General features: G+C 43.1%; 1 long non-coding RNA gene across 1 annotated transcript in view; it reads right to left on the minus strand.

The window, feature by feature from the left end:
- Positions 1-15181, minus strand: part of LOC121840869 — a 419194-nt gene that overhangs the window by 278162 nt on the left and 125851 nt on the right. The window contains exon 2 of the long non-coding RNA XR_006080004.1: positions 3914-4028. This is a non-coding gene — a long non-coding RNA (uncharacterized LOC121840869). The remainder of the gene's footprint in view (positions 1-3913; positions 4029-15181) is intronic.

The raw sequence follows: 15181 nt of genomic DNA on the forward strand, positions 1-15181 counted from the left end.
GTGGGGAGGGGTGGGGAGGGAATGGGGGAGAAATATGTGTTTGTGTGCTGCATCTGTGCACATGTGTGTGTGTGTGTGTGTGCGTGTGTGTTTTGTGTGTGTATTTGTGCCTGCGTTCGTGTGTGTGTCCAAGGAGAATTATAGGCAGGAAGGAGGGAGCCATGATGAAGTATAAAACCAAGATGGAGGACATAACAGAAAAGGCAATAAAAGGTGTGAAGGATTATGGGTAGGTGGTGGAGAGGACCATTTCAGTTTGAAATTCAATCCCCCACGCATCAACTCCTACACACACACATCTATATATAAACACAAACACACACACACACCGATGCTATATTGCTATTGATCAACAGCAGCTATCAGAGATAGAGAGGCATGTTGCTCCCTGTGAGAGCTCAAAAAGAGAACATTCCACTATATCATATAAAAAAAACATGAGAAAACGCACAGGGAACCTCATCGGAAAAGCAGACAAGAAGCAGCAACCCATACTGATAGGATGGCAGGGGTAGAGTCCAAAATGGCACCCTATTTATGATAGTGCACTACTTTTAACCAAGTGTCTGGTCAAAAGTAGTGCGCTTTGTAGGGTATAGGGTGCCATGTGGATAGAATTGTCGTGATAGGACAGATGAATCCACTGGAGGTAGATTTATTACTGTAGTTATACTATGTACTGTCGTATTACTGTAGTTATACTATGTACTGTCGTATTACTGTAGTTATACTATGTACTTTCATATTACTGTAGTTATACTATGTACTGTCGTATTACTGTAGTTATACTATGTACTTTCATATTACTGTAGTTATACTATGTACTTTCGTATTACTGTAGTTATACTATGTACTTTCATATTACTGTAGTTATACTCTGTACTGTCGTATTACTGTAGTTATACTATGTACTGTCGTATTACTGTAGTTATACTATGTACTTTCATATTACTGTAGTTATACTATGTACTGTCGTATTACTGTAGTTATACTATGTACTTTCATATTACTGTAGTTATACTATGTACTTTCATATTACTGTAGTTATACTATGTACTTTCATATTACTGTAGTTATACTATGTACTTTCATATTACTGTAGTTATACTCTGTACTGTCGTATTACTGTAGTTATACTATGTACTGTCGTATTACTGTAGTTATACTATGTACTTTCATATTACTGTAGTTATACTATGTACTGTCGTATTACTGTAGTTATACTATGTACTGTCGTATTACTGTAGTTATACTATGTACTTTCATATTACTGTAGTTATACTATGTACTGTCGTATTACTGTAGTTATACTATGTACTTTCATATTACTGTAGTTATACTATGTACTTTCATATTACTGTAGTTATACTATGTACTGTCGTATTACTGTAGTTATACTATGTACTTTCATATTACTGTAGTTATACTCTGTACTGTCGTATTACTGTAGTTATACTATGTATTGCCATATTCCCTCCCATCCCTCTCTCCCTATGTCCTTCTCTCCCTGCCACCCTCCACCCCTCTCTGTGTCTCCTTTCACTTCTTATACATCCTTGCCCTTGGGAGTCTTTGCTCTTGTGTTTCCTCTGGCCCTCAAGCTGGGACTGGGATTAGAGTACGTGTGTGTAGGTGCCTCCTCCCTGGGCGTGGGAGTAGACGAGTGTGTCCCCCTGCTGGGGGTGGCATAGCCCTTGGTGGGATACTAACCCTCATGCCCCTTGGACATGATGGTGACTTGGTAACCCACGGAGACAGACACTTGAGCACGACTTGGAATCTTTGTGCTCCACAGCCATTCCGGAATACTTATGTTGCTAGGTTATATGCTCTGCTCTGTGAGGGAGGAAAATGGAATAGGTAATGGAAAAGACCAGTATTCTGACCAGAATGTGGACGTGACACTTGTATTAGATTTATGCACAGTATATTTTCATAGGTTTGATTCATAGCAAAGTAGACTACCAAACAATATATATATATATATATATATATATATATATATATATATATATATATATATATATATTATATAATTTATAGTTTGTGTAAATACATTCAACACAATAAAGTATCTGTATCCTATGCAAACCCTACCATTTCTATCTTCCTGTTTATCCTTCTCAGTCTTCCTGAGTGTGCCTGTGGCCTGGATCTGAGGTCCTCTCTGCTGCTTCCTCTACCCACAGAAAGCAACACTTGGCCTGTGTACTAATTCTCTCAGATCCCTCCAACTCTGTAGCTCTGGAGCTAAAACATATATATTTTTACATTGTCACCAATTCACCCATTTTTTAGAACTGCTTTTGGAGATAGGAAGGAGAGGGGAGATAAGGAGGAAGGAGAGATAAGGAAGGAGGAGAGGGAGGGAGGGAGATAAAGTTTGAGAGAGGGAAGGATGAGAGAGAGATGGGGAGGACGGAAGAGGGGGAGAGATATGGAGGAGGGAGGAGGGGGAGAGATGGGGAGGAAGGAGGAGAAATAGGGATGAGAGAGGGAGAGAAGAGAGATGGGGAGGGAAGGAGGGAGAGATGGGGAAGAAGAAGAAGGAGGAGAAAGAGGCTGGGAGGGAGGGAGGGAGGGAGGGAGGGAGGGAGGGAGGGAGGGAGGGAGGGAGGGAGGGAGGGAGGGAGGGAGGGAGGGAGGGAGGGAGGGAGGGTGCAGAGAGTGGGAGATTCTTCCGAGAAGATCCCCAAGGTTCTGCATGCATATTTCTGCCAGATTTTAAAATCCAAGTCCTTCAAGCACACACACATGGACACACACACATGGACACACACACTCATATCTAGGCCTAAACAGTCCCATGGACACACACACTCATATCTAGGCCTAAACAGTCCCATGGACCCCCTCTGCCTCCGGCCCAGTTTTCTGGTTTCTCTGGCTCTGGCTTGATCATTGTGAGATCTCTCCTGAGTGGTACGGCCATGTCTCACAATCTCCACTCATATTAATCTCTCTTTCACACACACACACACACACACACACACACACACACACACACACACACACACACACACACACACACACACACACACACACACATGAACACACACCCACACACACACAAACATACACAAAAACACACATTAATAACCTCTGGTCTCCCATGGAGAGAACAGTAATCAGGAAGAGTCAACACATCAACTAACCAGGGAAAACAGAAAAGTGTCATAATGTATTTTTTCAAAAAATCCTTTCTGAATTTAAAAGTAATCCAGGAAGTAATCATAACATTTTTCAAAAGTATTTGTAATCAAATAAAAATACTTTAGGTGTTAATGTAAATGGTTTAAAGTTAGATTGGTTTTTTTGTAATCAGATTATATCTAATCAGTTACTACAAACAACCATTCGCTTCCACAGGAGGTTGGTGGCAACTTAATTGGGGAGGAAGGGCTCGTGGTATTGGCTGGAGCGGAATCAGTAGAATGGTATCAAATACATCAAACATATGGTTTCCTGCCATTCCATTTCCTCCGTTCCAGACATTATGATGAGCCGTCCTGCCCTCAGCAGCCTCCGTTGTTCACATCATACATCCACTGATATTATTTGTAATAGTATAGCAAACTTTTCATAGGTTTCCTCACAGAGACAGAGATTTTAGTACTCTTTTTAACAGTCAGATTAAATCTGCAAGTTTCAAAGACATAATCAGTGTCAGGGTTGTGTCCTGAAAACACCTTGTCGACAGACATTGATAGTAATGTGTTCAACCGCAAGATTGTCAATCAGTTGTTTATAGTTGTAATGCATAATGGGTTGTAATGTGTGTGTGTGTATGCGCGTGTGCTTCTGTGCGTGTGTGTGTGTGTGCGTGCGCCTGCGCCTGTGTGTGTGCGTGTGCGTGTGTGTGTGTGTGTGTGTGTGTGTGTGTGTGTGTGAAGGAGATGAAGGTGAGTCCTACCTTGTTGTATCTGCCGACAGCAGCAATCCCTGAAGGCCTTGGTCTGGAAAGATGATGTCCACTGGTGTCTAACGCTCCTCTCTCTCACACTCAGCATTTATTCTCTCCTACACGCCTGAGAGAGAGGAGGAGAGGGCGAGAACGAGAGAGAGAGAGAGAGAGAGAGAGAGAGAGAGAGAGAAAGAGTTAGTTTGTTAATTCCCACAGGGATAGGTTGTGTGTTCGGACCTTATCTTTAAGCTGTGTCGATATCAGCTAATGATCATCACCTCTGTCTGTACGTGAAGGTAAACATGGACACACACACACCGAGTTCACACACACACACACACACACACACTGAGGTAGGGGGTCAATGTAAATGTGGACTGGTGAATGGGCAGAGGACGATAGAGACACAGAAACACAGACACACAGTAGAAACACAGTAGAAACACAGAATCACAGACACACAGTAGGAACACAGTAGAAACACAGACACACAGTAGGAACACAGACACACAGTAGGAACACAGTAGAAACACAGACACACAGTAGAAACACAGTAGAAACACAGTAGATACAGTAATAGTGACTGTGTATTGGCAGTATAGAGACAGATAATAAGGATGACTGTACAATTGTACTGTGTGGTAAATGTTTAGAACTAAAACTTGGAAGAGATAAGGTTGACTATACCCCACACCGACTTTCATCAATCCACTGGCCTTGCACAGACTGCAGCGACTCAATTCAAAACCATTTATTTTCTCTCTCCGTCTATCACTCACTTTCACTCTCTCTTTTTAATACAATCTCTCTCATTCTCTCTCGACGTCTCCTGCTTGAACACTTTCTTCTCATCTCTCTCTCTCTCTCCCCTTTCCCTCTCCCCTCCCTCCCTGTGCCACTCTCTCTCTACCTCCCCATCTCTCTCTCCTCTACCTTTCCCTCCCCCACTAACCCCCTTCGCTCTCTCCCCCTCCCTCATTCCCTCTCCCCTCCCTCCCTCCGCTTTTCTCTCTGTCTCTCTACCTCCCCATCTCTCTCTCTCCTCCCCTTTCCCTCCCCACTACCCCCCACTCTCTCTCCCTCTCTCCCTCCCCCTTTTTCCCTCCCTCCCTCCTCCCTCCATCTCTCTCTGAAAAGCTTAGTGTTTGATCTGAGGCTGATAAGAGCAGCCTCTTCCTCACTTTGTCACACGTCTCTTTGAACCTCACAGCTTAGCTGGGGGTTTTAGCCAAGGGCTAAAGTCAACTGCTGATGCATGTAAAAAGAGCTTCATAAATACAATTTGATTGATTGATTGATTGATTCAAACTACACGCAACTACACACACACTCATGCAATCACACACACACATCACGTATTACCCTTCTGTGAGTAGTTCTACATTAAACAGGCTCTGTGTGTGTGTGTGTGTGAGTGTGCGTGTGTGTGTGTGTGTGTGTGAGAGTGTGTGTGTGTGTGTGCGTGTGTCCGTGTGCGTGTGTGAGTGTGTGTGAGAGTGTGTGTGTGTGTGTGCGTGTGTGTGTGTGTGTGTGTGTGTGAGAGTGTGTGTGTGTGTGCGTGTGTCCGTGTGTGTGTGTGTGTGTGTGCGTGTGTGTGTGTGTGTGAGTGTGCGTGTGTGTGTGTGTGTGTGTGTGTGTGTGAGAGTGTGTGTGTGTGTGCGTGTGTGTGTGTGTGTGTGTGTGTGTGTGTGTGTGTGTGTGTGTGTGTGTGTGTGTGTGTGTGTGTGTGTGTGTGTGTGAGAGTGTGTGTGTGTGTGTGTGTGTGTGTGTGTGTGTGTGTGTGTGTGTGTGTGTGTGTGTGTGTGTGTGTGTGTGTGTGTGTGTGTGAGAGTGTGTGTGAGTGTGAGTGTGTGTGTGTGTGTGTGTGTGTGCGTGTGTGTGTGTGTGTGTGTGTGTGTGTGTGTGTGTGTGTGTGTGTGTGTGTGTGTGTGTGTGTGAGTGTGTGTGTGTGTGTGTGTGTGTGTGAGAGTGTGTGTGTGTGTCCGTGTGCGTGTGTGAGCGTGTGTGGTAATGTTGCACGGTATACCAGTGCCACAGTAATATCATGGTACCAAAACGTCATTATTCTTGTGATACCAACATTTTAGAATACCGTAGTACCGTTTCATATGACACTACCGACTTTAACATCTCTACCGATCTACAGAACATACTGGCGTCTGTTATAAAATGTTTATGAAATCATATTTGTTGATAAATTCAGTTAAATTTAAACAACAGCCACTAAGTCCCGAGGACATTCACAGTATTAGGTAAGACTGCCGTCTCCTTCTTGTGCACCAGAGGCATAAAATAGAATAATCTACAATCAACGCTTCATCTAGATATGTTAGTGTAGGTTTAACGCAGTGTTTCCCCCTGACTGACACACAGATCCTTATGCAGTGTTTTCCCCCTGACTGACACACAGATTCTTATGCAGTGTTTTCCCCCTCACTGACACACAGATCATTATGCAGTGTTTTCCCCCTGACTGACACACAGATCCTTATGCAGTGTTTTCCCGCTGACTGACACACAGATCATTATGCAGTGCTTTTTTTCCCCCTGACTGACACACAGATCATTATGCAGTGTTTTCCCCTCACTGACACACAGATCCTTATGCAGTGTTTTCCCCTGACTGACACACAGATCATTATGCAGTGTTTTCCCCCTGACTGACACACAGATCATTATGCAGTGTTTTCCCCCTGACTGACACACAGATCATTATGCAGTGTTTTCCCCTGACTGACACACAGATCATTATGCAGTGTTTCCCCCTGACTGACACACAGATTCTCCTGCAGTGTTTTCTGACACACAGATCATTATGCAGTGTTTTCCCCTGACTGACACACAGATCATTATGCAGTGTTTTCCCCTGACTGACACACCGATCATTATGCAGTGTTTTCCCCTGACTGACACACAGATGCTTATGCAGTGTTTTCCCCCTGACTGACACACAGATCATGCATGCAGTGTTTTCCCCTGACTGACACACAGATCCTTATGCAGTGTTTTCCCCTGACTGACACACAGATTCTTCTGCAGTGTTTTCCCCTGACTGACACACAGATCATTATGCAGTGTTTTCCCCTGACTGACACACAGATCATAATGCAGTGTTTTCCCCCTGACTGACACACAGATCATTTTGCAATGTTTTCCCCCTGACTGACACACAGATCCTTATGCAGTGTTTTCCCCTGACTGACACACAGATCATTATGCAGTGTTTACCCCTGACTGACACACAAATCATTATGCAGTGTTTTCCCCCTGACTGACACACAGATCATTATGCAGTGTTTTCCCCCTGACTGACACACAGATCATTATGCATTGCTTCTACACCCGTGCTTCTACACCTGCATTGCTTGCTGTTTGGGGTTTTAGGCTGGGTTTCTGTACAGCACTTTGAGATATGAGCTGATGTACGAAGGGCTTTATAAATACATTTGATTTGATTTGATCAGTACGCATGTACAGTTGAAGTCAGAAGTTAACATACACTTTAGCCAAATGCATTTAAACATTTAACGTTTTCCACAATTCCTGACATTTAATCTTAGTAAAACTCCCCTGTTTTAGGTCAGTTAGGATCATCACTTTATTTTAAAAATGTGAAATGTCAGAATAATAGTAGAGATAATGATTTATTTCAGCTTTTATTTCTTTCATCACATTCCCAGTGGGTCAGAATGTCACGTTCTGACCTTTATTTCCTTTGTTTTGTATTTATTTAGTATGGTCAGGGCGTGAGTTGGGTGGGCAGTCTATGTTTGTTTTTCTATGATTTGGGGATTTCTATGTTTCGGCCTAGTATGGTTCTCAATCAGAGGCAGGTGTCATTAGTTGTCTCTGATTGAGAATCATACTTAGGTAGCCTGGGTTGCACTGTTTGTTTGTGGGTGATTGTCTATGTTGATGGCTTGTTTCAGCGCAGTTTGCATTAGCTTCACGGTTGTTATTTCGTTTATTATTTTTTTGTATAGTGTTTCAGTGTTCAGTGTTTTCTGTATTAAAATGAATGATGAACACGTACCACGCTGCATTTTGGTCCTCCGATCCATCTCGCCTCTCCTCTTCAGATGAAGAGGAGGACGACCGTGACACAGAAATTTACATACACTCAATTATTATTTGGTAGCATTGCCTTTAAGTTGTTTAACTTGGGTCAAACGTTTCAGGTAGCCTTCTACAAGCTTCCCACAATAAGTTGGGTGAATTTTGGCCCATTCCTCCTGACAAAGCTGGTGAAACTGAGTCAGGTTTGTAGGCCTCCTTGCTCTCACACACTTTTTCAGTTCCGCCCACAAATTTTCTATAGGATTGAGGTCAGGGCTTTGTGATGGCCACTCCAATACCTCGACTTTGTTGTCATTAAGCCATTTTGCCACAACTTTGGAAGTATGCTTGGGGTCATTGTTCATTTGGAAGACCCATTTGCCACCAAGCTTCAACTTCCTGACGGATGTCTTGAGATGTTGCTTCAAAATATCCACATAATTTTCCTTTTCTCATGATGCCATCTATGTTGTGAAGTGCAACAGTCCCCCCTTCAGCAAAGCACCCCTACAGCATGATGCTGCCACCCCCATTCTTCATGGTTGGGATTGAGTTCTTCAACTTGCAAGCCTCCCCCTTTTTTCTCTAAACATAACAATGGTCATTATGGCCAAACAGTTCTATTTTTGTTTCATCAGACCCGAGGACATTTCTCCAGAAAGTACCATCTCTGTCCCCATGTGCAGTTGCAAACCGTAGTCTGGCTTTTTTATGGCAGATATGGAGCAGTGGCTTTTCACATCGATATAGGACTCGTTTTATGTGGATATAGATAATTTTGTACCTGTTTCCTCCAGCATCTTCACAAGGTACCTTGCTGTTGTTCTGGGATTGATTGGTACTTCTCGCACCAAAGTATGTTCATCTCTAGGAGACAGAACGCATCTCCTTCCTGAGTGGCTGCGTGATCCCATGGTGTTTATACTTGCGTACTATTGTTTTTACAGATGAATGTGGCACCTTCAGGCATTTGGAAATTGCTACCAAGGATGAACCAGACTTGTGAAGGTCTACAATTTTTTTTCTGAGGTCTTGGATGATTTCTTTAGATTTTCCCATCATGTCAAGAGGCACTGAGTTTGAAGGTAGACCTTGAAATACATCCACAGGTACACCTCCAATTGACTCAAATGACGTCAATTAGCCTATCAGAAACTTCTAAAGCCATGACATTATTTTCTGCAATTGTCCAAGCTGTTTAAAGGCACAGTCAACTTAGTGTATGTAAAGTGAAATAATCTGTCTGTAAACAATTGTTGGGAAAATGACTTGTGTTATGCACAACTTGCCAAAACTAAAGTTTGTTAACAAGAAATGTGTGGAGTTAATTGGGGAGGACGGGCTCGTGGTAATGTCAGGAGCGTTGTCAGTGGAATGGTATCAAACACGGTTTCTAGGTGTTTGATACCATTCCATTTGTGCCGTTCCAGCCATTATTATGAGCCGTCCTCCCTTCAGCAGCCTCCACTGATGTACTGTTTATTCCTTCCTCCAGCCAAATCACAGCTAGGCCTTTGCAAATATGAGCAATCAGCCATTCTATGCAGTATTCTATTATAGGCTGATCAGTGTGACGTTAAATTCAATGTGTTGTATTGAGTCGAAGTGTACATTTCAGTGAGCGGTTTTTGGAGAACGTTTATAAAACGTGAACAAGCGTCCAGGGGGACGGGGCGAACAGGATGCCAGGCCACTGATCGCGATACTACGCCTGCTATCATATCGTCTGTAAAACGTTGGTATGGTTACAAGCCTAGTGTGTAGTACAGTACATCACAGATCTCCACCTCTGCAGTGAATAAATCCAGACATAATGTACAACAGGAAATGGCTCCCAGCCTGTCGGCCAGAACAAAAAGGTACCATGAAATAATGAGCCTTCCAGAAACTGGAAAAGGATGGCAACACACAAAAATGGACAGCTACGTGAATTCATTATGTTTTAGTTTTTTTATATTGAGGCTGTAGTCTATTCTTCCAGCTCACTCTGGTCACATGTTTGCCAGAGTGAGCTAGAAGAATAGACTAACAAACAATATAACAAACATGTTTGTTATGAATGTGACCACTCTCTGCCATTATTATTGTGTAACATCTCATTCCAACATCGTTCAACCTAACCGACTTGCCAAAACTATTGTTTGTTTAACAAAAATAAATTGTGGTGTGGTTGAAAAAACAAGTTTTAATGACTCCAAGTGTATGTAAACTTCCGACTTCAACTGTAGTATACAACCATAGACAAAACATTATAGGCAGTAAACAGACACACATATAGAGTTTTCCTCAGTTAACCCAGCAGATTGTATGCTGCCCAATCCCTGGCTCCATAACACTTTAAAAAGCCCAGAGGCACCTCTGAGGTTCACTCTTAGTCTCTTTTACATCCCTCCCTCCCTCCCTCCCTCCCTCCCTCCCTCCCTCCCTCCCTACTTTCATTCATCTCATCCTTCCCTCCCTCCCTCCCTCCCTCCCTCCCTCCCTCCCTCCCTCCCTCCCTCCCTCCCTCCCTCCCTCCCTCCCTCCCTCCCTCCCTCCCTCCCTCCCTACTTTCATTCATCTCCTCCCTCCCTCCCTCCCTCCATCCCTCCCTCCCTCCCTCCCTCCCTCCCTCCCTCCCTCCCTCCCTCCCTCCCTCCCTCCCTCCCTACTTTCATTAATCTCATCCCTCCCTCCCTCTCTCCCTACTTTCATTAATCTCATCCTTCCTTCCTTCCCTCCCTCCCTCCCTCCCTACTTTCATTCATCTCATCCATCCCTTCATCGTGGCAGCCTGCAACCACTTCTCTCTTTCTCCGCTCCTCTCTCTCTTCCCTCTTAAGAGTGGAGATGGGAAGGGTAGTGGAGAGGAGAGGAGAGGAGAGGAGAGGAGAGGAGAGGAGGGAGAGGAGAGGAGAGGAGAGGAGAGGAGAGGAGAGGAGAGGAAAGGAGGAGAAAAGGAGGAGAAAAGAGGAGAGGAGGTGAGGCCTGAGGCCTGGGGCTTGGGGCAATTTGCTCCCGAGTGGTGCAGCGGGCTAAGGCACTGCATCTTAGTGCAAGAGGAATCATCACAGTCCCTGGTTTGAATCCAGGCTGTATCACATCATGCCGTGATTGGGAGTCCCACAGGGCGGCACAGAATTTGCCCAGGTTTGGTCGGGGTAGGCCATCATTGTAAATAAGAATGAGTTCTTAACTGACTTGCCTAGTTAAATAAAAGGTTACACCCACATATAATGTTCTATAAAGAACCCTTTCCTATGGTTCTATAAAGAACCCTTTCCTACGGTTCTATAAATAACCCTTTCCTATGGTTCTATAAAGAACCATTTCCTACGGTTCTATAAAGAACCCTTATCTATGGTTCTATAAAGAACCCTTTCCTAAGGTGCTATAAAGAACCCTTTCCTAAGGTTCTATAAAGAACACTTTCCTAAGGTTCAATAAAGAACCCTTTCCTAAGGTTCTATAAAGAACCCTTTCCTAATGTGATATAAAGAACCCTTTCCTAATGTTCAATAAAGAACCCTTCTATAAAAAAAATTTTTTTAACAAAAGGTTCTATATAGCACAATAAAAGGGTTATGCTATGGTTACAACCCTTATTGATGCTGTATAGAACCCCTTTCTATGGTTCTTTATAGAGAATGGTAAGAACCTTTCTCAATCTCAATGGTTGTTTCTAGAACCATACAAGGTTTTTTATTCTGGTTTAATAGCCATATTATATTGTTGCATTCCAAAGGTTTTAGTATCGTGTTTTATTACCAAGTTGAATCAGGTGTGTGTAGAATGATACAGCACCTATATTCTGGTTTAATAGCTGTGTTATATTGTTAAAATTCCATTGTGTTTTATTTCCAAGTTGAATCAGGTGTGCTAGCTCTGGAACAGCCGGGGGTCCCTGAGGAGAGAAGAGAGAACTGCTACCGTTCTCAACTGGCCAAACTGTACACGAGTCTTTCACGAGACACCATCACTGGCCATAGTCGTATATAACATGGAATAGTGTAACACAACAGATTAGATCAACCGGAATGACACTCTCACTCTCAGCCATTGAAGGGTGCAAAGGGTTCTTTGGGTCAGTATGGTTCCACATAGAATCATCACCCTTCCAAAAAAACTCTTGAGGATCCCACACTTTTCTGTGAGTAGACACAACCCAGGAGGAGAGAGAGATGGAGAGAGAGAGAGGTGAAAGGAGAGAGAGAGACGAAGAGAGAGAGAGACAGAGAGAGAGAGAGAGAACGAAAGATACTGTATACTGAAAGGTAGAGAGAGGGGGAGAGATAAAGAGGAGAAAGAGATGGAGAGAGGGAACCATGAAAGAGAGGGATAGCTCTGGGTCACCCAGGCAAGGGGGGATTACTGAAATCAAAGCCCCCTCTATGCTGCTCCTCTTGGGTTTATTGTCAAATAACAGCCACTGGCTTTGGCCTACATACTGCTGCTGAGAGAGAGGCTGTTGGATTGTTCCCTTGACTTAATTCTGAATTAAATTAAACGATGATTTGGGCAGTCATGGCTGGGAACTCAAACTGGGAACAGAGCAATGTGCGTGTGTGTGTGTGTGTATGTGTGTGTGTGTGTGTGTGTGTGTGTGTGTGTGTGTGTGTGTGTGTGTGTGTGTGTGTGTGTGTGTGTGTGTGTGTGTGTGTGTGTGTGTGTGTGTAGTCATATCTACATTATCGTCATAAACATGCTTTCTAAAATAATTCTACATGAACTCATACTGTTTTGTATTTTCCGGTATGATTTCTATCAGTGTATCTATGAATGACATCCTCTATGCGGGATGGTTGAGCTAACGTAGGCTAATAGGATTAGCATGAGGTTGTAAGTAACAAACAAAAAAATCCCAGGATATACACATATCTGCTATGTGCAGAAACTGCATTGTCCAATTTACAGTAGCTATTACAGTGAATGAGTCCACATTGTGCCTGGGCTGGAATAATACATTATGGTCTTTCTGTTGCACTTCAAAGATGATGGTACAAAAAAACACACAAAAAAAAACCATGTTTTTTTACTTTGTGTTATATTTTGACAGATCTAATGTGTTATATTCTCCTACAGTCATTTCACATTTTCACAAACTTCCTTTCAAGAAAATGCATATCCTTGCTTCAGGTTCCTGAGCTACAGGCAGTAAGATTTGGGTATGTCATTTCAGGTGAATATTTATTCATTTTGTTCTTCAATTAAGGGTCCGATCCTTAAGATAAACAATAAGACACCAACATGCATCCTTATGGTCCCTTCATCTGAACTCTAACCTAAACACAGTTGAAGTCAGGGCAGTAAACATTTAGGTAAAGCCTGTTGTTCGGGATAAAGTGTATTTAGAGAGGCGTTGGGTACGAGAGACACGTTACAGACAGTCAAACGCAAAGCACTGGACTATTACCAGATTAAAGGGACTGCACAGGGACATTACCCTATTAAAGGAAATGCACAGGGACATTACCCTGTTAAAGGAAATGCACAGGGACATTACCATATTAAAGGGACATTGCCCTATTAAAGGACTGCACAGGGACATTACCCTATTAAAGGGACTGCACAGGGACATTACCCTATTAAAGGGAATGCATAGGGACATTACCATATTAAAGGGACTGCACAGGGACATTACCCTATTAAAGGGACTGCACAGGGACATTACCCTATTAAAGGGACTGCACAGGGACATTACCATATTAAAGGGACATTACCCTATTAAAGGACTGCACAGGGACATTACCCTATTAAAGGGACTGCACAGGGACATTACCCTATTAAAGGGAATGCACATGGACATTACCCTATTAAAGGGAATGCACAGGGACATTACCAGATGAAAGGGACTGCACGGGGACATTACCCTATTAAAGGGACTGCACAGGGACATTACCATATTAAAGGGAATGCACAGGGACATTACCCTATTAAAGGGAATGCACAGGGACATTACCCTATTAAAGGGACATTACCCTATTAAAGGACTGCACAGGGACATTACCCTATTAAAGGGAATGCACAGGGACATTACCATATTAAAGGGAATGCACAGGGACATTACCAGATGAAAGGGACTGCACAGGGACATTACCATATTAAAGGGACTGCACAGTGACATTACCCTATTAAAGGGAATGCACAGGGACATTACCCTATTAAAGGGACATTACCCTATTGAAGGGACTGCACAGGGACATTACCATATTAAAGGGAATGCACAGGGACATTACCCTATTAAAGGGAATGCACAGGGACATTACCCTATTAAAGGGACATTACCCTATTAAAGGACTGCACAGGGACATTACCCTATTAAAGGGACTGCACAGGGACATTACCCTATTAAAGGGAATGCACAGGGACATTACCCTATTAAAGGGACATTACCCTATTAAAGGGACTGCACAGGGACATTACCCTATTACAGGTAATGCACAGGGTCATTACCCTATTAAAGGGACTGCACAGGGACATTACCCTATTAAAGGGACATTACCCTATTAAAGGGACTGCACAGGGACATTACCCTATTAAAGGGACTGCACAGGGACATTACCCTATTAAAGGGACATTACCCTATTAAAGGGACATTACCCTATTAAAGGGACATTACCCTATTAAAGGGACTGCACAGGGACATTACCCTATTAAAGGGACTGCACAGGGACATTACCCTATTAAAGGGACATTACCCTATTAAAGGGACTGCACAGGGACATTACCCTATTACAGGTAATGCACAGGGTCATTACCCTATTAAAGGGACTGCACAGGGACATTACCCTATTAAAGGGACATTACCCTATTAAAGGGACTGCACAGTTACATTACCATTGTTACGGTTTTCTTGCGGTGAAGGAGAGTCGGACCAAAATGCAGCGTGGTAATTTTGATACATGTTTAATGAAGACGAAAAAACACAAACAATACAAAACAACAAACGGAATGAAAACCTATACAGCCTATCTGGTGACAACTAACACAGAGACAGGAACAATCACCCACCAAACACTCAAAGAATATGGCTGCCTAAATATGGTTCCCAATCAGAGACAACGAGAATCACCTGCCTCTGATTGAGAACCACATCAGACAACCATAGACTTTTCTAGATAACCCTACTAAGCCACAATCCCAATACCTACAAAAAACCCAAGACAAAACACACCACATAAATAAACCCATGTCACACCCTGGCCTGACCGAAATAATAAAGATAACACAAAATACTAAGAC

This window comes from Oncorhynchus tshawytscha, linkage group LG25 (genome assembly GCF_018296145.1).
Source record: "Oncorhynchus tshawytscha isolate Ot180627B linkage group LG25, Otsh_v2.0, whole genome shotgun sequence".
NCBI lineage: Eukaryota > Metazoa > Chordata > Actinopteri > Salmoniformes > Salmonidae > Oncorhynchus > Oncorhynchus tshawytscha.